Genomic DNA, 27873 nt, shown 5'->3' on the forward strand with positions numbered 1-27873 from the left:
TCAATAGAGAAGGCAAAAATAATTATTTAATAAAGTAGTATTGTGGAAAACTGACTTAAAATACGAGGAAACAAGCATTTTCCGGAACCATTGTTTTACACATAGCACGAAGTTTGATGATGTTTTCATGAAAAGTATATGTGTCTAACAATAAACGATAGACGTATTTCATCCTCATGTTGTTACACTGTCAGATATTTTTGTTATGTATATATGTACTTTTCAAATTTTCTTTCGTTACGATATACTTCATGTCCACATGGTTTTTACGTTCGTTATGTATATTCTTTTCTTCTTTCGCTGTTTAAAAAAATGCAAAAAGATTTTTCGTATACATTGTTTTAAAGTATATTCTACTTGCAGTATTTAATGACTTTACAAGAAAATAGCGTGGAAAATCTTTTTTGATATCATGTGAACTTTGAAAAGATAAATATTTTTAGATTCTAATGATTTAATAGAAAATGATAAAGTTTTAAATATTACGTTAATATCTAGATGTAAATTGCTTTATTAACCGATACATATAAAATTTCTTCAAATTTTAAGTATATATAATTAAAAAATATTATTATATATATTTAACTTAATTAAAAAAAAATGCACATCCTCTTTTTTCAATTAATTAGGATCTCTTATAAGTGCAAATCTAATAATATTTTTTATAATAAATCTTTATATTGAATATCTGCATATCAAGCAAAAACTATTGAATATAATTATTACATTTTAATTTAATGAATTATAATAGTTGGAATTTTATTTTATTCTTAATAATAAAATTTATCTAAAAAATTATAATTATGTCAATTATCAAAATTTAAAATAGCAACGTTATAGATTAAATTAATGAATCAATGCATTTTATAATTTTAAATTATGAAGACTTGTACACAAGGATAATATGAAATATAATTTTAATATATTGTAAAATATTCTAGATATCTAATATTCTAGATTATGTACATATATTCTATCATCAATCATTGTTCAATCCATTAAAATCCTAAACACGAGAAAGTATACTTGATGAAAGCATTTTTCAGTTTTCAGTGACAGTTGCAATATTAATCGCATGCAGGTTAGATATTAACTTTCATTGTTGCGTAAAATTCCACTTTCAGCAAAAGTTTGTTCGAAAATTCTTTTCAAGTGAACATTATAGATCGTGTTGCGAGTACAAGGATTCGATATATTACAGAGCAACGATTGCAAATAAGCCATTGTAATCCCTGGCAGACCTACTAAGCTTTGTACACATTTGACCTCGAATTGAAACTATGCGAATTTTTAATCACTCGAATCTACGCTAGAAATTCATATTTATAATTACAATCCTTGTTCTTTTTCCTTATTTATTATTTATTATTTAAGAAAAATTTATGTAATGATAGAATTCTCTATTTTCCATAAAATAATCCATAAAATAATAATTGCATCATAGATTGCATAAAAGAAAAGTGAATTATTATTTTAATTATTAACAATTAAAAATGTTTAAAATATTTTATAAATATCTGAGATTTTATAAATATAAAACTGTTTTAATCTTTATCTAACATGAATACCTATATTTTATTTAATAATAAGAAAAAATATATAATTAACACATTTCAAGTTGTATTACTAAAAATCAAAAGAAATTTCTGCTGCTACATATTGAATTTAAATAAATACAAAGAATAATATTTAAAACAGAAAAATCCAATAAAATCTAAAATAGTTATGTATATTGGCGATAATGTTTATACTAAACATGCAATAGGAAAGTCGAATATATGAAAAATCTTTCTTGTACAAAAATCATGATGCAATCATATGTATTAACCGCCATAAAATAAGAAACCGCCATTACGCATGCATCATTAGTCTAACAAATATGTGGTAAAAATGATTGAGATAACCAAGTAAAATATTATAACAAATATCGCTTTATAACAATTATAGTTCTTAAAATAAAACATAAAATATTGCTTAATACTTGATTTATGATCAATTAGTTACTTTATAAGTATAAAAGAGACTATTTATTTGTAATTAAGACGTAGTTCGTATCGTTATGAACGAATGTTGAAGTAAAAAAATTACACGATTATTAAATGAGAAATAAACAAGAATTAAATAAAAAATTATAACGTACATACGATGTATGATGTGTGTATGATGAAAATAAGTAGTTTAGAACTTCGTACGTGTCCTCAGAAAGGAAAATAACAGAAATAATACACCAAAAATAACGCACGATGATACATCACTCTTAGCTTGTAATACACTATTCGCGCGCATTCGCTTCTGCGCCGTTTGCTGCGCGCGCTTCCGAGTCTACACGAAAGTATCCGAGTTTACACGAAAGGATCCGAAGGAATCGCTTCTATTGCCGCGATATTTGAACATAATTATATATTATAGAAATAAAAATAGTTTTTAAATAATGTCATTTATTTTAATAATAATATCATTGTTGTTTAATATTAATATATTTTTGAAAAAGGAAATAGTATAAATATTATTTTTTCAAATATGCATAACTTTCAATATTTTATATTAAATAATAATATATTATATATATATTTATAAAACGAAATTTGTTAGTTATTTGTTAAAATTAAAAGAAAATAAAGAAGTGTGATTTTTTTTTAATTGAATTCATAAATCTATGACTTCTTTTATATATTAAAAAGATATTTATTTTTAAATATAACAATAGATGAAAAAATAAAAATATAAAAATATGTAAAATAATACAATTCAACAATCCTACAATATTTCAATAATATTATAATAAAATATTTTTCTTTACTTGCAATATCTTAATATTACAATTTATATTATATTATATTATAAGTTATAAAATTAATGATTCATCATTGATGAGATTTTTTTTAATTTTTATCAAAATAGTTTATAATAAAATAATTATAAATAATTAGTTTTAACTTTGATAAAAATTTGTTATATTTATTTTTCATAATTTTATTTTGAAAATATGGAAAATATATCATAGAAATATTACATTCTTTTTGTGTACGAAATTTTATATATGCTTCCTTAAATTTATTCAGAAACATATTTTATAAAACAAAACAAATCTCTGAATACCAAATATTAAGAAGATCTTCATTCTCCATTCTCCATTCTATTTTTCTATATGCGTAAATATTTATTATTCATATATCACGAAATTTGTTTCTACATAATAATTGAAAATTTAATTTATCACTAAAAAATGGAAAATGTATCTAATTCTAAAATATATAGAAATTGTATTAACATACCTTTATAATTAGTTTTCCAATTAATAATCTTTAATATTAAAAATATGCATAACTAAATACAATTTTTTAAATTCTCTAAAAATTTATATAAAATATATAAAATAATTATATCTCTGAAAATTGCAAAATTAAAAAAAAAATAAGAACAAGTTTTAATAATTTAATTTAAAAAAATAAATATTTTTAATTTTGTATGTTATTATTCTTTAAATATATATTTTATATTTTTTTGTTTTTTTTTTATCTCAGGTTCTAAGTAGCTCATAGTGCTAGTTCATTAGCGTCGACTCTTTTCTTTTACGTTGGAGTAATTAGATTTTGTGGTAGAAGCTAGTGTGTTTTATGTATCATAATTTAAAATAGTTTTTACATGATTTTATAATGTTTTGATACTAAACTTAAAATAGATAAAAACGATATTCTATTTTATTTTAGAAATGAAAGAACTTTACTAATATTCACAATAAAATTCTATTTTTTAATAATATTTAATTTAAGCTCTTTTTACGTAAAACATAAATTTTCTTATTTATTTCTATGTATATTTTTTAATATTCTATATTATTATTTAATTAATTATAATAATAAATATTAAGAGTTTTTTATATGAATCTCCGAAAAGAGATCTTCTTACTATTTATATACAGTTTTCTAGAAATTCATTTCGATATCTTTGCAATACAATCACAAATAAAATTAAATATTTCAAATATAGTAAATGACGTAATATGAAAAACCCTTTCAGAACATTTCACAAACTGCTCATGCATTCAATATCTTTCGATTAAATGTATTCTCTACATTATACATATTCAATTATGAAAACGGGCTATATCTCGTTTAAAATATAGGAAAGAAAAGAATAAAAAGCGAATAATTCTCACACAAAACGTTACGTCAATGGTTACGATCAAGCGAGCATGTCGAGACACAACAGAGGGGCTCTGAATATGCCATGGAAAACAAAAAGAAAACGTCTGATAAAGAGCAGGGAAATAGCGATGGAGGTGCTGAAAGAAAGGAAGATAGAAGGGATAAAAAAGAGTGAGAGGGAATCCTGGGTGTTGTTGGACATAGCAAGGGGTTAGTCCATGAACAAGTGCATTTGTCGTATCCCGCAATATTTCGGTCTGTCTTTAATGGATGCACGTGCGCCGAATTCGATTCTGGCTATAGCCATTATTCTCCCTGTAGACACAATCCTGTTGCATTTCGCATTCGGTCCTGCCACCGTGCCCGGATTTCGAACTTGGTTAAAACCTGTGTGCGAGAACTCAATGTCACTGCAATTGGGACGTACGAATGTGAATATTGCGAGTTTGTAAAGAAATCAGAGATACTTTCGATAAATCGTAATGAATTCATTGATATCAAAGAGAATTTATTGATATTTCGTTTAAATTAAGGAGATTCAGAAATATAACATGTATATGTACATATAATATTTAGATAAAATACAAAATGTATAAGAAGATTTCTTTCTAAAAATAAAGATTTTTCAATAAAAAATATAATTAATTTTAAATATATTTTTCTCAAATATTATTTTTAATTTATATTCAAATATTTCAAATATTTGTACTATTGTCGATAATTTTTTACTTGTTCTTATCATTATTTACTTTCATCTTTTCTTGTAATATGTATTTTTAATAAAAAAATTTAAAAATTATTAAAAATAGAAGATGAATAAGAAATATTGGATTTATTCTTAAAATTTAAAAATTTTGAAACTATTCTAATTTTTATATACATCTACATTTTTCTTTTATTCAATTTTCATTTAATAATGAAATATAATAAAAATATTTATCGAAGAATTCATTTTTGTGTGTCGTATATGTTATTTATTCATCTTATTTTATTTTTCTATACAGAAGATTGAAAATATTATACTTTTCAAGAAATAGTAAAAATAAAATCATTGAAAGTGTTATATTCGCACAAATCTAATTCTTCTTCATTCTTTTTTTTTTATTTTATTTTTTATTTTATCTTATTCCATCTAGTTTCCACATCGATATATCGATTTCTCTTGATTCGCTTCTCGAACCACATTGACATTCTGGCGCTCTCGCTACCACTGTGGAGTTTTCAAAACTTTCGTGCAAAACTGTCGAAACTTTCGAAACTTCTATCCTATCAATCGCTCTACAAATTTTTTTTTTTACTATAATACTCATATGGTCACTTTTCTGATAATTCCCTCAAACTACGTAAATTTTCAACTGTATTTAAACTTAAATAAATAATATTGTTTTATCGAAACTGATATTATATAGAATAACAATCTTTTATATTTTTAATACTTCATAGAATATATATATAATGATCACATAAATAATTCAATTTTTAAATAAATTTTTATATCTTTTAAGAAAATATGGTAATATTAAAAAAAATAAAGAATTATTATAAATAAATGATATAAAAATATAAAAAATGTATATTTCCATATGAAAAAAGTAATAAAGATGTTATATATATTCTATAAATAAAAATCCTAGATAAATTCATATTTAAAAATTTTAAAGAAATAATATTGCATGAAAAACTTTAGAATTTATTCCATTTATTCGTTTAAATTAATCTTTACATATAAAACATATGTTTTTATTTTAAATTTAATTTAAAAAAGTTGCTTAAGAACATTGCAAGTGATTTCTTGATCATAAAGATTATTATTCTCTATGTGTAAAATAATAATAATAAGTTTATTGCATGAACTAAAAGTAAATTTAGCTGGATTCTTTTCATTATTTACAGATACTTTTTTCCATCAGAAATCAGATTAGGCCGAGTATTAAAATGAATCTTCATCATTCGAACAAAATCAATGTCATCGTTAATCAGATTAAGCAAATGTATTACATGCTATTGATCTAATGTTGAACTGGAGTTTATATAGCACCGATATATTGCATTGTACTGATTAATCACCTTTGTAATATTATAGGCAGAACACGTGCCACGATCTCGATTGCTGTCGTTGGTAAATATATAATATAACATATTTATATAATATAATATAACATTTTATTATAAACATATTTATAATAAAAAACATATATTATCTTGTGATATGAAATTTTTAGGCTAATAATGTGAATTTCAACTTGTAAACAAATTTCAAATGTATCACAATGAAAATTAAATTCTATATTTTTAAAATGTATAGTGTACTATTAAGTAGCTTATAATTAATGAATTTTTATTCCTATTTCCATAATATACAATGAATTTTAGAAGCAACAACTATTTTGCAAATTAATTAATGGATGAAATATTAATTCAAGAAAACAAAATATTCTATAAGGTTGTTCTTAGAAGTTAATTTATGAGATTCAACTATTAAATGTTTCAATGTTTGTAAAACTAAAAATATTTTGTTCATATATTTAATATTGAAGAACTTACAAACTTTCGAATTTAATAAAAATAGATCTTTTATATCATTTTATAATAATATCATCAATATGTAATTGAAGATATTTAATCTTTTATAACCCTTTGCATTCTTTATATTCTTTATTATCCATTGGATTAATTTTTAAAAAATTCAATAATAAATTTTAAAATACTCAGTAATAATCTAAATAAGAAACGAGATATTTAAAAGTAAAATTTTTCATGTACGTTAAATTAAAAATTATAATTCTATAATGATACATTTTGACTAATATTTTACAAAAATTTTAGAAAAAATCTATTCAATTAACATCAAAAACAACTGCTTATCATCTATCATATCAGTATTATTACTAGACATTAAATAATTATTATAATATACTACATTTATTACATAATTTTTAATACTTTTAAATTCTTTAATTATATCATTTATACATTTTATACTTTTTAAATCTTTCATCTTTACAATTTTCTTTATTTCTTTCCTCAAGATATCATACTGATTTTAATTTTCGAATTTAAAACTTCAAATTTGAATTCGATCATATTGAGATTATTGAGAAACTGAGTTAGGTGTGTCTCATCGACAAGCATCGTTTTTCCAAATTTTATCATATTTCGCAAGATCCGTGCATTCTGAATATATACACGATGGCAAGCTAGTCTTATTTTCCATCAAGGTAAAAGTGTAGCTATAAATAAAAATGATACGATCGATTAATTCTAGGTCACTCTAAACGATCCTTCTCTCGAGATTAGTTCGATTCAAAGCACTCCCAAAACCTTCGATGGACCTATGGAGGAGGAAGAACTTCTACAATAACCATATTTCAATTTCAATATTGCTCAAAAGACAATCCTTATAATTGATGAACTGCGAATAATATAGAAAGTAGAACAGTGTGTTTTTCAAAGAGTGATTTATATATTATTGAATCCAACGATAACAAATGATACGAATTAAGAAATCATATAACAGATAATAAGCATGTTCTATCATTGATAAATGAATGAAGATCATTTTTGATATGAGACAAGAAAATTGTTATTCCAAAGTTATAAGATTGAAAACATCGATAAAAATTTTTTTAGATATCATATTTGAATAATCTTATCTTTGGATTTTAATGGAAATTATTTTGTAATGGAAAAATAAGATTGGATACGTGAATACTTTGATTGGTTGATTTATATAATAGGTTTTAACTCATTAAAATATATAAATTTATTTAAAATCAAAAAAAAAAAAATACCATAACGAAACCAAATTAAATTATTCAAAAACTAGAATATATATCGATAAAATTCCATTCGAAAAATTTCCATCTTGAAATATTCACTATCCCCTACATCTACAATCAATATCACATCGAAACGTAAATATTCGTCCATAATAATTCCGCCTACGACCATATTCACACGTAACTCCTTGGTGAACCAGACGGTGGATGAGCCTTTTAATAGTTAGCCACAAAGGGAGGCTGGAAAAGATTCGCTTTTCATTCAAACGAACGTTGTCAACGTCGATTTAGATTAATGAAAATGACTTGGCGAGGAGTTCAAAAAGTTGCTGAAAGTGTGCGGCGAGGAAACAAGGAAACCTGAGAGGAAAAGCGAGAGAGGGACATACCAGAGACGAAAGGGGGAAGGAGAAAGAGGATGTGATAAATAAGGATGGAAAAAGAGAAAGATGATAAATAGAAAGGAGATGTCGCTTACAGACTGGTTAGACGAAGCGCTACACCCTTTGACGAAATATGTGTGTTAACGGGTGTCAACGTGAATGGCTGGTTGGTCTCTTTTTCGCAGCTTCGACATCAACGTTCTTCTCGAAGCTGCCTGCGGGAACCACCGGCATGAATGGTGCTCACCGCGAATGAAAACACGATCGTGCTCTTCCGAATATTCGCACGTGCGATATTGTATGTACAGACCGTGTAGATCGTGGTCTACAAATGAAAGGATTCTTTAAATAAAAGTAAATGGAGATCGAGAGTAGTATGGAATAATGGAATGGATATGCGGATATGATGGAATTTATAAATCGTTGGATGAATGGAAAATGAGACTCTTGCAGAATTTGGTTTAAAAATTTTGAAAAATTGCGTTGTTTGAGATGAACGATAACACATTTGATAATTATATTATTTGATGATACAAAGAAGATATTGTATCTTTTAACATTTTTGTTCATTGCATAATAGATATTATCATTTTAGGACAAAAAAGATTATTCAAATCCGACATTTATAAGATTCAAATTGTTCTTAAATACATTTCTATCAAAATTTTCCATTTTATTTTCATATTTGTCACATTACTTAGAAAAAAAAGGAAAATTTTTTTATAGCAACAGGAAGAAAAAAAAGAAAACAAAGAAAATAGATTGGTGATACAGAAAAAGTAGCAAAGGAAGTTGAAGCGTATATTTTTTCACGTTAAAAAGATATCGTTAATATTGGTTCGAGCTAACAACCATACTTCTCGTCGAAAGAGAGAGAAAGAGAATAGGAGAGAGAATAGCATGTTGTCTCTTTCTATGAGAACGTCAGCTCGCCCACGTAATTTTCACGCGTGGGCATTACATAGGCGCCTGCACGCATATGCATGCTCGAGCAAGCGTAGAATGCAGCGGATCACGTGCACCTGATTATCGTGGACAAACGCCTCGTAAACTTACCAGTTCCTGTCTGATGGAACGAGGACTATAATAATACACGATACTTTAAAAAATACGATAAAGCATCCGTGTTATCCGTTTCTCGTTTAATTAAATAGCAGTGTCATAAATTCTGTCTCTAATAAAAGTAACTTGATGCAGGAGATAAATTAAAATAAAGGCTAATCCCTTGGTATCTTCTATTAAAATCTTTAAAAGTATATAAAATTACGACCTTTTGATCGCAGTTATGATATTTCTACAGGATGATGAAAAGAAAAAGATTCGTAATCTTTAAAGTAGATAGTGTTTGCTCGGAAAAGAAAAAAAAGAAACTTCTAATAAAACTTCTAAGAAACGAAAAGATTGATATTTTTATTGTTATAATTTTTGTTAGATTGAGTGATTTACACGTTTATTTAAATAAGATTTTTTTAAGACATTTTGTGTATTGTATTTTTCCACAATCACTACATCAAAGAATGCAATAAACTATAAATAATTAGGATACATTCAATATTTTTGAAAAGATTATAATTAAGATGCAATTCTTTGATATAAAATTGTCATATAGTGATTTTATTTAATGTACGAATAATCATGTATTATTTGGCTGTTTGAATTCCAAACATAACTTTAGATAATGTTATTTATAAATATACACACAAATAATAACTATTAAATATACCTAAACAATTTCTTGAAAAGATACTCATTCATCTTTAAAGAGTACAGAAATATAATAACCTCCTTTGTCTAAAATGCTAGAGAATTAAAATTATATATTGTAACTGAAATAATTAGGAATATAAGAAATATCAGATCTCGTGAGAGATACATCTCCAATTGTATCTTAGTCCAACTATCGATTGTCTCAATTAATCCATATTCGACATCAATGAGGGATTTCTACGCGCAATTCTATTAATACGGATGATTAGGACGGAAGATGTTCATTATGAATGACGACCTTGGTAAATACAAACGTTAATTGGTCCATCGACGCGTATACACGTGTAGGTTGACACGTGGTGCTTGATGAAATTGCATTCATAAGCTGATGATCCACGAGTCACGCTGTTTCGCCAGCTTAACTCGAATATACTATTCCTGTTATCCTGTCTATCGAGCTACTATAGTTGATACAAACTACAGACTAGTAGTAAATTGACTGTCGTGAGACCTAATTCTGAATCCTAGGGAAGTTCGCGTCAGGGTTCCACTGTGAAACTGTCTTCGCCACGAAATTTGGTTTAAAGTTTTGTGCCGGTGTTAGTGGTACGCTATTATCAGTTACGTTACTATATAAATGTACTATTGATAGTATTAAAGAAAAATATTGTTAAAGAAAAAATAATAGCGTTCATTATTGACGAGTCTCTATTTTTTTGCATTTTATTAAATTATCGAGGAATTTATTACTTAGCTTGAAAATGCTCTCAGAGTTTCAATAAGTTTAGTTTAATTATATTAATACTTATATATTATTTTATTTTAATACTTAGTTTTAGGACTTAGTTTGATAAATTTTTTTTATCTATTAAATCGATAATCTGTTAAAAAATTTAATTCATTTAACTAATCAATCATTTGATTAGTCAGCAAAAATCATTAAAGATTTCCTAAAATCTTTCTTAAAACTTTAATTTTGTTAATGCTTGTAAAATTTAATTTTTTGGAATGGAAAATTCACTTTAATTTTTTAAAATTACTTGATCGAATAATTTCTATAAAATTAATGGATTAGTTAATTTATCAAATATATTTATTATATACCATTAACTGTAGAATTGAAATATTTCTTTTTAGTTTCTTTATTCTAATATAGACTATTGATAAATTGTCCATCAGTTTAAGAAAAATAAAAATGCGTGAATATAAAATCAAGAAAATAGGGAGGATGGTAAAATTCTATATTCTCTCTCATATTCTATTCTCGGAGTTCTCGCATTGTCACTTTGAACATATGACATTTCCTGCTTTATCGAGTTACATAAATTCTACTCCCATTCAGCTAGGAAAATCCAACACAGGGCTCACTATTCGCAGAATTTTTCTCTTGGACAATTTATTATCAAATAATCTCATTACTCAATTAAACTAGTCATTTCATATAAATATAATATAGTATAATTTAAAACAATTAATAAAATAGTTTCTTTTATAATAGAAATATGTATTATGTAATACATTTATATAAACTAGTGTTTGTAAAAATATTATTCTATAAACAAATAATTATTGAAAATTCAGAAAGCATTTCCAAGAAATTATCAATTCTCTTAAGATTAAGATATTGCTAAATATTATCATAAATTTATTAATTCAATCATCTCCAAAACTAAAACTAAAAAAAGAAAAAAAGAATAATGATTTTTACAAAATTGATTCGTATTTCTATTTCTCTTTATATTACTTCCACTTTCCATTACGAATAAAAAATTTTTCATTTTCTGATTAAAAATAAGAATTCAAATATTCTTGGCCTACTAATTGTAATGCTATAATTCTAAGAAACAAAATTTCACGCGCACGTATCCAATGATTCTCGAATCTGACCACCTAGCTTGCATCTTAACTAACAAAAGCAGGCGATAACTCGCTAAAGCTTCTGTATCGCGCCATCTATTCACACAATGCACATTTCTATTGTTCATGGCCACCATCGAATGAATCGCCGGCTACCGGGCCTATTTCTATCGTTGCGTGGTTTACATTTCACGAAGCATCGGTGGTGAAAATTATTATTGCAGAAACGCAACGGCTTTGCACTACGTGTAGAACGCGAAATCCTATCGAGGAACGCGGATCCGATATCAGAACATGCAAAGGATTATCAGTGCACTTTGAGAATGCTCGAAGGCGTAGTCTCAGTGCCCCTTAACAAAGACAAACGATTTTAATACAAGAAATTTGCATACACTAATACATTCGTATAATTATGTTTACCTAAGAATATACAGAGTGGTCCAAAACTCATGATACGAAGACGAATTCAGAGAGATTGTATGACTTGAAATAAAAATATCACGAATAATAATTAAATTGGGAAAGGCTTCATTTTCATGAATGAATCAAATTTGAAAATTTTTCAAATACAAAAGATAACAATCGATAAATGATTACTAAACATAAATTTGAATTTATTCGAAAACGAAGCGTTATAAAAATTTTTATTCTATATTTTCGTTTTATTTTAAACGAAATATAGAGTCTCTCCAATCTCGTTTGTATTATGAATCATCATCCTATATGAGTGACTCGTGTATAAACTGAAATTCGTTCGTTGTTCCAACTAGCTTGTTTTGTTATCATTCAACTATGCGTTTCTACGAAATGTTTCGCAATTCGTGCTTAGCCCGGGTTAAACGCGCTTTTAAATTATGAAATTTTAGAAATTCGTGCTGCGGCAAATGCATTCGCAGAGCAAAGATCGCAAAACTAAGAGAAATTGTTAGCTTACACAATTATAGTTCAGTGCATTTGTAGAAAGCACAAATAGAAGAACATATCAATTGCATTACGAAGGAAAAAATCCATTAATCAAATGATGAAACACAATTTTAAAACTTATTCATTGATCCACTCGTGTATCTAAATTACACGTAGCAGCTTGTAACTTGAATTACAAGCGCTGTTGTCAATCTGCATAATTAAACGCACTTATATAATCCCTGCCAAAACAGTAACAGTTCGAAAGTTCGTGAAACGAAATATCGACAAAACTGTATCGAGAAAGTAGACAAATTTAATCAACAACAATTCCCTGCATCGTTAAATTCGAATAAATTCCTCGTGTTCTCTATTGTCAACATTGCCTCCGGCAACCAACAACATGGCCGCGATTTCCAATGAATCTCTTGGAACTGAAAAGTTCTCGAGTGGACGGCTTGTTCAATTTACGATACTCTAAATATACGTTCTCAATAGAGAGATGTTAACGATGTATACAAGTTCTATAAGATCTATTGTAATAATGTAGTAATGATTTGTAATATAAATGTTCTTAATTCTTAAAAAACTTGTGAATTTTTAATTAAAAATTAAAATTAGAATTAAATGATAATTTGAACAAATAAAAATTTGAATGTTACTTTTTGAATGATTGTGTTAATCAATAATATCATTTCAATAATATTAATATATTACAAGCATTGGATACACAATTTCAGATTGTAATTTTTTATAGATCTTTCTTTTCCTTTTTCGTTCATCCAAATGAGAGATTAAAAATGATAAATAATGAATTTTAACTATTATACATTATCAACTTCCTGTTTTACTTTTTTTCAAAATATACTTTTAACATCTATTAATATTATAAATCCGTAATTATTGTACAATAATTTACATTAATCTTTAAAAATCACGAAATAAATTACAATAAATTTCATTTATATATAGATGTACAAAACTTTTGACATAAATATTCATTGTTACATATAGATCAGAAATCTTGGTATCTCGTATTTCTACTTTACCTCTATCTTCACTTTCATACTTTGTTCGCGCATAGGAACACAAGTGACACGAGGAGGAGTAAAGTAAGCGGAAGCAGAAGGGTGAAGAGTGGTGAGAAGCCAAAAATAGGAAAGAGGGAAAGCAGAGAGGAGCGACACGAAGCCATCATTGATCCACAGGAGAAATATACGCCGTCTACATCGTACTTTGATCGCGTAAACAGAATATCCCTATCCTCTCTCGCCCCTTCCAACTTTTGTTTCCATCGACAGTTGCAGAATGTTATGTGTACGGGCGTCCAAGTGTCCCTCACTTACACATCCACCCGCTCTTCTAAATATTGACTCTCTTAGAAATTCTATTTGCAGGTTGCAAGTTGATACGAGAATGGTGGCGAACGTGTTGGATCACGCGTTGAAATCTAAATCTTATATAAGTGATGAATATCAAATAGATAATCTTTGCTGAGATTTTGATTGATAGCATTGAGGAATTTGAGGGTATTTGTTGTGGCTATAAATGTCTACGCGCTTCCTCGTGTGATTATATTTAATATTATTGTTTTGTGTAGAAAAATTGGCATAAATATTGAGGGATCTTAAAGATATTTTTTTATATGTAACCAGAAGTAAATTTAAATTGTTAAAATAAAATTTAATTTGTTAAAATAATTTTTTTTATTTGATAATAGTAATGGTGGTAGATTAATTTAGACTTTAGATATTCCATTAAGTACTGAAAAATTTTTAGAAAAAAAATTATATTTAATAAAATTTAAAATAATCACAGCGAAATTAAATAATTTATTGCAAAAGTAATTTAAAGATATTGTATTATCTTGTGGTATATTTATTAATCGCAGATTTACCATCTTCCCTTTAACCATGTAAATCAATATTACGAAGATATTACCAATTCCATTATCTATATGGATATTCAATAACATAATATGTATTGGCGTTGTTATATGTGTGTACATGTGTGTATATGCGTGTTATATTGAATAGTGTTCATCGTCGATAACGAGCGTCGTGATTCCCTGAATTTCGACATACCACCAGCATCGTATTCACACATCAACGTGATATGTATAATGTAGTCATTTCGTTAAAAATAAAATCTTGATATTTAATAATAATTACGTAAATATAAAATTTATTTTTGCACGAATACGTTAGCTAATTTATAGCAGTAGTAAAAATATATACAATTAGTATATGTTTATAAATCAAGATTTTAGATTATAATTTGCAGAAACGTTGTTGTAAATTTATTTTAATAAGGAAATTATTTAAAATCTTCAATAATTTCTATTATATTAAAGTAAATGTTCAATGTAAATACAACATTATTATAATATAAATACAGTTTCTTGTGATATATCATTGCATAAATAACGAAATATTAAAATAATACTGAAATTTTTGCAATTATGTTAATTGTTAAAAATGAATTATTTTTTTATATTTATTAATGAAACTAAAAATATAACTAGAAAAATATTTTTCATATTATTTTAATTCATTTTTCAAATTGGATATTAAAATATTGAAGCAAAATAATAAATGTTTATTTTCATTGTTAAAAAAAATAGGATGAACTGATTTGTTAATATTACATTATATCTTATATACAATATAAATGAATAAAATAATTATAATATTTTGCTCCAAGTATGTTCTCTATTTTTAATTAATATTCTTTATTTTTAATTACACAATTATTTTATATAAAAATTGTTATTTTTATACAATAATCATTATTACTGAGATATTTAAAAATTCGTTTTTATTGATTTTTTTATTTCTAACTTCATTTCGTTCTTAAAATTGATTCAATAAATCAAATATTTAAACAATGAAAACTTTGACAAATTCCAAAGTTACTAAATATAAATCATTCAAAAATATCGTACATTTACTATACAGTGACATAATTAAAAAATCACAATTTTAGAAGAATCGATTTCAAAATTTCGAATATAAGAACACATGAAAATACCAAATCGAAAATAGTTTGGAAACTCATCAATAGGATTCTAAATCAAAACAAAAATAGTACAAATAATGGCTTCTTCTTTTAAATCCATAAACAAGTGATTATTCAAATTTTGAATTAAATTTTGCATATGATCGAATTCACTATTATTTTCTCTGAAATATCTCGAAACTCAGCCTCATATTTGCTTTCCTCGCCATATCAATGTCAAACGTCGCCACGAATGAATTCAAACCGGAAATTCGCGTAGCCGGAAACAGATCCCTTACACCCGCGCCCAAGCGAGGCAACCGGATTGTAAACACGTAAGCAACGCAGGAGTGACAAAACTTGGGACGAGGGAGAAATTTAGCGAAACTAACGCGGGCTGAACGTATCTCTGTGTACTTAGTGACCGCATGGAGTAGTTGTGCGGTCGTGGAAACGGAAGTACGACACCGGAAGGCATGCGACGTACGGGAGAGTTCGGTTTCGACTGATCAAAAGCTTTAATTGGGTTTCTGCCGGAGGAAATCTGACGTTGTCGTCGTCCATTTGTTCCCGTGAGGATTTTCCAAAATATTTTCATCGAGAATTTGATTATTCCGAGTCGATTGGGAACAGAGTGTGATTATTCCTATAGTACTATTTTCACTTTAGTATTTCTAACTAATTTTTAGTTGCTCATCTTTGATTCTTGAATGAATACGAGGGGAGAAGTTATGATTGTAATTTATAGTTGTTTCAAATTAAAATTTTAAAACAAATTAGTTTTATGAAATAAGAAAATTTATTATTAAATATTGTAACTAAGTTATGTCTTTATTTCCTCTTTTAATCATTAATTATTTAATTCTATTAAGAATTAAACTAATCAGAAGATATGGAAAAGAATATTATTTCTTTGCAATCCAGGAATAAACATAAGCTAAATTAAAAAAATAACTGTTATCAAAAAAATAAATATGAATTTTAATCATAATTAATGCGAAAAGAATTGTTACGTAATTGTACATAAACTGGATCAAGATTAAAAACATTATAAATATTTAGTAATAATTTAAAATTACAATACTATATGATAATAATATTTTCTCAAAAGATTGATTTATCATTTTCAAAAAAATCACGATACGGTTGGAGCAATGCATTCATTCTAATGCCAGTTTACTGAGATATGTTCAATATTCGAATAAATCAGTTCGTAGCTATTTATACAGCTACCCCATGTTGTTATACAATTGTTATTATAATTTGTACGTCATGCTTAGCGGCACGATACAATATAATTACATAACCGGAAGGTAACCAGCAAGCATGAGTTCAAGTTTCGACTCGGACTAATCAAAAGCTCTAATTGGGTTTCTGGAAACAGAAGGTTTCCATTGACCAGTCCATCTCTCGTACATTTTCCATATCGATTATCGTATTGATATACATGTCACAGAAATTTTAATTTTAAATCAATTTTACACATTTATCATGCTGGATGTTAAGGAATAATATTTCGTTCAATTGTCTATCAATTTTTTTAAATATTAGATTAGATATTTATTCATGAATATGAAAAGTTTTGAAATTAATTTTACATGCTTTATGTATAAGTTACTTATTAAATTAATAATTTTTTACTCATTATTTTCTAAATTTTTTCAATATCTATTTATTCAATTTATTAATTTTGAAGCATAAATTGATAATTAATAAAGGAGATAATGAGAATTCGATTGAATTAAAATGTTCTATGATATGAAGATTAAGAATGTTCAGATATATGATTAAAAAAGATTATTGAAATATGATAAATATAAAACAGTAATAAAATAAAATACTTGATATTTACTTGAAATTTAGCAATTATAAAATATAAAATTTAACATAAAATATTGCAAAGATAACATTAAATATTGAATAAATAAATAAAAGCAAAACATAAATTTTCTTTTTTAGCAAAGATAACATTAAATATTGAATAAATAAATAAAAGAATATCTATCCATCATTTTTCAAACGATTCGAAGTGATTATTAAATTGTGAAATTTTAAATGTAGAACAATTTATAATAAAATAAAATAGAAAATTATTTGTTTTGATTTCTAAAATCCACGTTAGAAAAATATATTATTCCTCAATACAATCTATACAAAGGAAACTAGACAGACCAGAATTGATAAAATTTCGTTGTAATTTTACAACAGAACTGTTTAAAAAACCGCGAAATTTATTTGAACAATCCCGAATGGATTATCGATGATTCTATTGTTTGAGTTTTGTAACGAGCGGAAAATCGAAAGTGGCACGAGCGAACTTAAATTAGATTTTCTTTACGTTCAACAACAAGAAAAAGTAGAGACAAGGCTGAAATATACGTGGGCTGGATGAGAACGAAGAAAGGAATGTGGAAAGCAAGAGAGGAACTGAAACAGTTGTCACGAATATCGCAATAAAATTGAATATTCATCGGTTTCAAAAGAAATCAAAGCGGGCTGGAAAGAACATTGGATTGTTCCGCACTTTCTTTGTCCCAATTTACATCGCACATTTTAAATCGTACCACGATTGTAACAGACTTGAAACTTTTTGCCGAATTTATGCATCTCTTTCTTGCCTAATTTGAATAGCTATTTCATTTGATTTTGCTACAAAATTTTTGAAACGCCGATCAAAGTTGTGCAAAATTTGGAGAACAATCATAAGTATTGTTGCAGATTGTTTGTTTCTAATGTTATTATTAAACGAATATTCAATTAAAAAGATTAATATTTAATAATATTTAAACGATTTTCATAAAAATCGAATGATTAAATTTATGATTTTAAATTAAAATTTGTATTAAACAAGAATCAAAATTATCATAAAGATAAAAAGTGTTGAGTATTGAGTTTTTCTAATATAATATATTCTAGTATAATATAGCAATTTTGTAATATAGCAACTCAATTCAGAACAAATTTGAGTTTGAATTCGTTCTGTATAATCAATTCTGAATTAAATTTAAATGAAGACTTAGAAAGAAAGACCATTATAAATAAATAATAACTTCTATGAGAATTGTAATTTATGATAAAAATAATTCTATACATAGTAGAATGTATCAGAATTAAATAAATAATTAGACAATTCTTATTATTGTAGTTTTTATAGTTTTATAACTTTATTATTTTATATTGAAATATAATCATGAAAGATATATGCGTATATAATTTTATATTTCACATTAAACACAATATTCAAATTGATTATTTTGTTAACAAAATAATAATAGCCTAAGTCATTAAGTAGTAATAGCTAATAATTGATCAGACATAAATAAAATGTTATCGTTTATGCAATAAAATGAACTTTTTTTTGTATATATGCAAAGTATTTTATATATAATTATATTTAAATATTATATACAAATACAAAGTATTTATATTTATTTTTCAAATATTATTAAATTTGTATTTTAATATTATATTAAATTCATATGATATGAATTTTACTGCATTCAATAATTTTATATTTAAAAAGATATCTCATTTATTATTATTGTTAATTTTTGTAATATTTGAATAGTTATTTAATAAAATTTCTTTCATGATATATATCTATTATTTTATGATCATATTTTTTTACTTTAAATAATATTTGACTGAAATAAGATTATAATATACAAATTTAAGGATTTTTTTTTAATAATAAATATAATGAATTATATAATTCAAAACATAAATTTTGTTTTTAATCTCTTTCTATCAACACAATATTACTTATTATTTTATATTATATATATATTTATATTTTTCAGTGATATTTAAAAAAAATTTAAAAATTTAATGTAACAAAGTTTCCTTTATTGAAATTTACACCGATTATGAAATTTCTTCAAGCAATATCTCCAAGAAATTTCATATATTCTATACATATAAAAGGATTGCTCCGCAATGAAGGAAACTTGCTCCCATTAAAACGTAACTTTATGTATAAACTCGATTTCCTAAAAAGTCTGAATGAAACGATAAAATTCACGAAACACTTGAGTTTTTCATTATGAGGCGAAGCAAAATTCTAGAGTTTCCTCATTTCGTGCCAATAATTCGTTACATCTAAAAGGATTAAATTTAACATCAAGGACGAATTAGCTATACTCATATCATTTATTTTAAACTTATGCTTCGCAGTCTCTCATAAATATTAATGGAATATTGCAATTAAGTTTTTTTTGCTATTTATATTAATTTCTTGGTCACAGTGCTTCAGCTGGAGAGATAGGCCGTTAGATATTTAATTTCATCGAAAATATAAAATATATTTGACAAACCATTATTGACAATTATGTTTTACGATTTTTCTATGAAGATCTTAATTAACGATGAAGATAAAAATGTTATTAATTCGAATAAGTTGATAATTTTTTAAGTATTTGATTATTTAATAATTTTAATAATTTTTTATCAATCAAAATATATTTAATTATTTAAAGTACCTAATTAGTATTCAATTACTTATAGTTATATATATGTTATATATGTTATTTAATTTTTAGTTTAAAAACTGTTTTCACATTTATAGTATAAAAGACTAACTTTAATTTATTATAATGAATTTTATAAAACTGTCAAATAATGTACAATATTTATAAAAGAAAAATAAATCTTATATAAAAAAACACAATTTTCCATTTTAATTTTTTTTTTTTTTTAATTTATATGAAATTAGGATATAGCTATAATTATTAAAATTCAAATGTCTTCTTTGTATTTTTATTACTTGTATAAAATATCATGATTTTTATTAATCTGAAAGAATATAGATTTTTCCATTCTAAGGAACACAGATTTCAAATGTTTCATAAAAAAGAAACTCATAGAGATTCTGAAAAAAAACCAGGTTTGCAGATCTATGAAAAAATCATCACTAAATCAGAGTCTGCAGTCGTATATTAAGCTTGATTCAAAATTGTACGTAAAATAGGGCAACGAATGAGATTTTTTAACACGAGAATATGAAACTACCTCGAACAAAAAGTTTCAAATTCGCACACTGCAGTCTGTTACAAAATTAATTTTGAGAACTTTCTTCCTTTCAAGATATATTCGGCTATCATTCTTATAACGCATTCGTCTTGTGCACCATTCCCATAAATTCTATAATGAAACCTATAAATATTTTACTGTTCTCGAGCTTTTCATATACTTCTATGAAAAAGTATATCGCCGATCTGGAGAGCACAAAAGGAATCATTTCTCAGGAGATGAAGAAAATCGATTTCCTAGAGTACAATATATTGAATTTTATTTATTTAATATAAATAATTATTTAAATAACTTTTATTCACTAGATATCATAAATAAATAATAAGTATTTGACTTTTTGTGTTCTTTTTTGTTAAATATTTAATATTTAATCGAAGCAAATTAATCGATATGCAAATGTTGCATTATCCTTTAATGGACTTTCATATTAGAAAGTTTAACTATAAAAAAAAAAACTAAAAATCATAGGAATTTCTGAAGTGGATCAAAACCAAGCGATTTTAAAGGGGTCAGTCGTAACTTAAGCTACTTGTTGAGCATCGATCCCCACCAACAAACGCGAAACGTTCAAAACGCAACAAACTCCCTCGAGTGGTTCGTTCAATGTGATTCCTGTATCAATTTACAAATCCATCGTGATCAAAGGACTAGCGAATCAACAGAACACCTCTCCAATCTCTTGGTGTATATTTTTCGACGCACCTTTCACCTGGGCAAATCTTTTCTCTATGCTTAAATATATAAATAAAGTCATTAACTAGTTGAATTAGATCTAGTTAAGTCCAAATTATTTTTATTCTTTCAATAATATGAAAAAATACGAGGGCATGTTGATAGTAAAGTCAGCAATGTTAAGATATCTATTTGTCTGGCTCTAAACATTCTATATCACTTGTTTCATTATAACGGTTCTATACTACTTACTTTCGACAATAATTTGCTTGATTATTGAATGAATATTACTCGAAATTTCTAAGGAAATTTTTAATTTTGAGAATTATAATGAGATTATCTTGATTATTAGATAATAACTGAAAAATGAACATTTAGAATTTAAAGAATTATTCACAGGATAATTAATGATCTCAAAAACAATAAATTACTACATGAGGTGCTTTCTAAAAGTAATCAGAATTTAAATAATTAACATTATTAAGTCAATTAAATAATTTGTTATAAACAACTTCTGTGAATTCTTTTACTTGTTAAATTTAGCGATTTTTATCTATATCTCTTAATGCTTAGTTTCTTTAAATATCAATCATTTATTTAATAACACAACAATTAAGAAATTATGATTAAAACTATTTCAAACATTTTAAATCTATAAAAAAGTTTTTATCGAATCAAAGTATCAAATTAAATATTCACAATTTAGAAACACACTCGTAAAATTCTACCAATAAGAAGTAACAATAATTTTTCCATCTAAATTGTGTCATCGTTGCAAGGAATGCACTACACATCGTAGAAAATCCTCGCGACTCGAGCTTGAAAGAAAAGAAATAAGAATTCAAGGAAGTTTCACGTTCTGGCTACGCTTCTCAGATTACAGGTGTCTGAAAGCACGTGTGGATGGCAGGAAACTGTTGGATCCGTGACGGGAACGCGGACGAGCCTCCCAACGGCCCGGGGGCTAGGTCAGACCGATTTACGGGCAACGTGCCAGCAAGCGGGTATCATAAACCCTTGTATTCCGATATACTGCGACGTCTGTGACCAACCAGTTCCATATCCACGCTTCAGGGATCAATTCTGTCGTTACCGCTCCAACGATTCCCGTAGGAGGAACGGTGCATTCGCGATTTGCATGCACCGGTGTCATGCATCTGGTTAGCCAAATACCTTACGACGACAAGATATTCGAAATTTGCGATCGAGATGTAAGAAACATCGTGATTATGCATTTTTTATAAACAAGAAAAAGAAATGTTTCGTGTATTTTGGATATATAGGGTGGCCATGATACGAATAAAAGAGGAGATAAAACAAGATAGAAAACAAGATATCGGTAATATTTAAATAAATATCTCAAAATGGGGATAATAAATGGGGAGCAATATAATTAGAAAGAAATTTATGACAGAACTTTCTGTACTTTCGTAATTGGTCACAATGTATGATTAACTAAAACTATCTAAATTTAGTTAAGAAATCTACAAGGAAATAAGGATTTGCTTTGAAACGAATAATATTTTATATAAAGAATTATAGGAAATTTGAGAATGAATTTTATTTGTATCGAAATAAATAATTTCTCATTTTTTATAGAGAAATTTAGGAAATATTTATAAATATTGAAGTTAATGAAACATTTTATCTTAATATTGTTATGAAAATATAGATTTTGATTTAGATTTTATTTTATAAATATAAAAAAAACTATATAAACTGTGTATATTAAACTATATATAATATAAGATAAATCAATTGTAAACTTTACATTTTGATTGCTAATATAATTTCAAACTCTAATTTCTTGAATCGTACACCTGAAAATATAATATATATTTTAATATTATATTATATTTTAATGTAAATCTTTCTGTATGTATATAGATTTAATATATTTCTTTACATAAATATATCTGCTTACACATATGTATATAAAGAGATTTATTTATGGTTCACAATACACCAACATAACTAATTCTCATTTATTGTTCTGCCCCTTCTAGATTAACGAGAATATGACGTATACACGCATATTCTGTGACATTTATCTTTACACCCACACATTTTCCTTTTCACTTCTGCCTCCCTTACGTAATTTGTATAAATTTTGCAAATATTCAGTTATGTCAATTTACAACCATGAATAACATTGTATTTTCTTTTTGTACTCTAATATCAAACATACTATTTCTAATAATTTAAACTTTATAATAAATTCATATTGATAAATTCATAATGATACATTTCTATATTTATTTAAATAATTCAATATTTCATCCTTCAAATATAAGATATTGTTAAAAGAACTAATGTTTTGGATATTATAAAACATTTTTCCTTTCTTTTTATAATTACAATATTTCTAACTTTCCTTTTTATATTCTGATGAATCTATATTTGAATTATAATATACGAAAAAATTGAAAAATAAATGTAAAATAATAAAGTGAATTCCTATTTCAAACCTATAGTAACAATGATTGATATCAGGCTATTTTGGAATGAAAAATAAAGAATGTAGAAAATCGATATTTTTCGTTTTATTTTATGCGAGGAAACTTAAGCTTGGGTAATTGCTCTTCAACTAAAGTTCTGACTCCTTAATACTCTTTATTACACCAAGTGACTTACTGCACTAGATTGAAAATTTTTCTTAAATTGGGCTAATGTTTATTGATCGATATTAATTTGGATGAATGGAGAACATTTATCTTATTATTAAGAGGCTTTATGAAAGAGCTATTGGGTTAGACTTTTTATTGAAATAATATGGGTATAATATCAAAAAGACTATTCGTTTAAATTATTAATAGAGTATGATTAAATTAAGAGATGTTTTTATTATTTGTATTTACGGATTTTCACATATTTAATATTATTATTATGTTTTTTTAATATTCTATTTTATAATATATATGAGAATAAATTAAAATTTATATTTTTAAAATTTATAAATATATTTTATCTGACATTTATAATTTTAAAAATTAAAAAAATAATATGATATGTATAATATGTATAAATATTATAATTTCAATTATTATAAATATATATATATTTATTATAAATATATTATAAATATTTACATATTAATCACAATTTTTCATTAACATATATTTCCATTATTCAAAAATAATCTATAACTTATAAACAACTATGACTTTTAATAACTCATAATCAAATAAAATGTGAATATCACTGTACACATTTTCATATCATTTGTCTTTTTTATCGTAATATATTTCCATTATTCAAAAAGAGATGAGATTCAAACTAATTAAGACAGATTACCTCGATTAATTTTATAAGAAAATATTGTCATCATCAAAAGATATCATTGAAACGAAATCAAAAGGAGATTTTAATAATATTAAAATTTCATTATCTCTTATAAATCATCATGAGATCAACGTATCAAAAGATTCTCATAAATTTATGCAAAAATAATTCAAAATGAATCACACAAAAACGAAGATATAAAACATATGAATTACCTATAAAATAAAATAATTTCGTCGAAAATGAGTTAAATGGAACGTGTGATTTCATATCGATATCTGAAATATATAATTCGATCATTATTACAATAAATGTTTTATGAGATTTTTTTTATAAGATCTTGTTTGAGAAAGAAAGAGAAGAAAGGACGTTTGCATGCAAAGCATTCGCGCGTAAACGCAGCCAGAGGCACGTTCATGAGAAACTTCAAGTCGAAATTCGAAAGCGAACTTTGCCACAAAGTATTATGAATTCTGCCATTAACCCGAATATCTTTCAAATATATGTAAAACGATTTCTCGATCTACTCGTACGTGATATTACTTGTATTTGAAATGGATAACTTTCAAATATGATAAATTTGGTTGGTAAAATTATTGATATCATAAATTCGATGAAAATTTGTAAAATTCATTTCTAATTCTATTTTTTCAAAGAAAAATTTATTCGTTTCTATGATATAAAATAAAAAAAAAAAAGAATAATAATGAATTCTTTTACACGATCAAACTAATGTTATTGATAAAATTTTACAATTGTAAAGAATTTTAATATTAATAAATTGTTTAATAGTAAAAAGTTTGATAGAATAATGATTTAATTTTTTTCTTTGAAGATTAAAATAAAATAATAGTTGTTTCATCAAATTTATATTATTTCTCATTCAAATTTCAGAGTTTATTTTCGAAGTGTCATTTTTAAAAATATAAATCACTTATTTTGATTTAATAATATCAAAGACTGAATATGACAAATCCATTTAAACAAATTAAAATAGAAATTATTATCCAAATATAAAAAATTCATAAAAAATCACGAACACATTTTATTAATCGCAAAGATATCCCTCTTCTTTTAATTATATAAAAATTGTTCAGAATCACTTTCAAAATTAACATTTATTACACGAAAATACCAATATTTACATTATCATTATTATATAATAAAGAATATATGTAAGAAAAAATGCATCACATTACAATACTTAAAATATTATCAGTATCCTGTTATCTTTCCTCCCATTGAATAATCAAATTTTCGCAATTCTTCTTTTCAAAAGAATCCTTTACGTTTGCGAAAATTCATCGTTTGCACCAAATGAACGCAGCGGAATTTCAAGGTGATTATAACCGAGAGAGAATCGATGCTCTTCGTCCCATATTATTCAGTTCAATCAAATACCGCTTTAGGCATTCGGGTCACTTGCCTGGGTACTCCGCCAGGTACGTACTTCCCACTTACGCTTATGTGCACGTACGGATTACGGCGGGGTGTGTTGACAACTTATCGAAGATCGATCCTCGAATACGCCATAGCAGGCATCGATTGTCATAACTCACATAACCAAAGCGACCAATCACAACGTTCCCGACGCGTGTTTTCCGTATTTCGGCAAATACACCGGTCATTGTCATGTAGGGACTGATCCATCGAGATTTTCGTGAACAAGAGATTGCTGTGTTTAAGGATCGATCAATCGATTAGGATAAATTTGAGAAAAATAAACTTTCCAAATAATGAATGAACTATAGATACTTATTGTTAGATAATTTTTGAAATATCTATTTCGAATTATGATATGATTGAATTATTTTAGTTCTTTATACAAGTTCTTATACAAGTAGCAGTTTATTTATTAATTAATTAAATTGTTAAACTTGTAATATGTAAGCAATTCTATTTAAATTGAATGTAAAAATTTCTTACAATTTTGTTAATTAAGGAAAAGAAGGTTTGATTTGGAATTAAATATTAATTATATTAATTATTATTATAATATTTTATGCATATAGAATATTTCAAAAGATATATTTTTTAATAATTGATAAATACTAAGATGTGTCAATTTCTATATTAGACTTATATATATAAAAATAGACTTATATTATATAAAATAGACTTATATTATATAAAAATATTACACTAGCCCTTTCAAATTAATAAATAGAATTGTTCGTGCGATATATTCTTTTAATAAAAGAATTTCAACAATATAAAATACATAAACAGATAAAATTAATGCCTAATGATATAGATATTAAAATTTAATTATACTTTATTGAAAAAATATAAAAAAATAATATAATCAAGTAGTAATATTATAAGATAATTATATAACAAATAATTTGTATAAATTAACGATACTCCGTTTATTATTCTAAAATATAATTTTCATTATTTTTAATTTACTTAAACAAAAATTTCAAAAGGAAGAATTAAATACATTTTATTCGATTATTATACTATCTTTCACGTAATCTCTTCGTCAATATCGATACAGAAATCATTGTAATCTACCTTCGACCAGGCCGCATATTCACAAAGTGAAATGAACCGTTCGATTCAGAGGTAATTTTCACAGTACGGACGAGATAGGATCGTTTTATAGGGTGTGTTTCAAATGCATTGTTTCTGCGGTAGTCACGTCCATTATCCGTGACTGATTTAACAAATCAGAGGTAATGCAGCGACTGATTTCCAGGACATGGAGAACCTCGAGTTGATCGTAAACAATATGTGTGGTTTGCTTTGTACTTTATGACTTTAAACACATCCTATATTCTCTAACAAATTTGGTTGGATTTTCCTCTTCCTTGCTCGCTTATGGAAAATTTCGAATAAATATTTATACGAATAATTATTGAGAAAAGTTAGAATAGAGAGTAGAAAACTAAAACAAAAATATGCATAAAAAGAAATAAAAATCGAATAACGGTAATAAATTGCAGTGCGATTCTCACTCAATTCAAACTATTATTAGCACGATAGTTTCCAGATTTCGAACAGAACGATCACACGTATATATGGTTGATTTCTTTTTTCCCAAAAACGTGCAACAGAACGTAGAATATCGATATTTTGATGGATAACCTACTTTTTTTTTTTTTTTTTTTTTTT

At 25.6% G+C, this 27873-nt stretch overlaps 1 protein-coding gene across 6 annotated transcripts in view; it reads right to left on the reverse strand.

The window, feature by feature from the left end:
* The window catches only part of LOC102674460 (neuronal acetylcholine receptor subunit alpha-7), a 362879-nt gene that overhangs the window by 252854 nt on the left and 82152 nt on the right, over window positions 1–27873 (reverse strand). The window lies entirely within an intron of this gene.

Source organism: Apis dorsata, unplaced genomic scaffold (assembly GCF_000469605.1).
Source record: "Apis dorsata unplaced genomic scaffold, Apis dorsata 1.3 scaffold_968, whole genome shotgun sequence".
Classification (NCBI taxonomy): domain Eukaryota; kingdom Metazoa; phylum Arthropoda; class Insecta; order Hymenoptera; family Apidae; genus Apis; species Apis dorsata.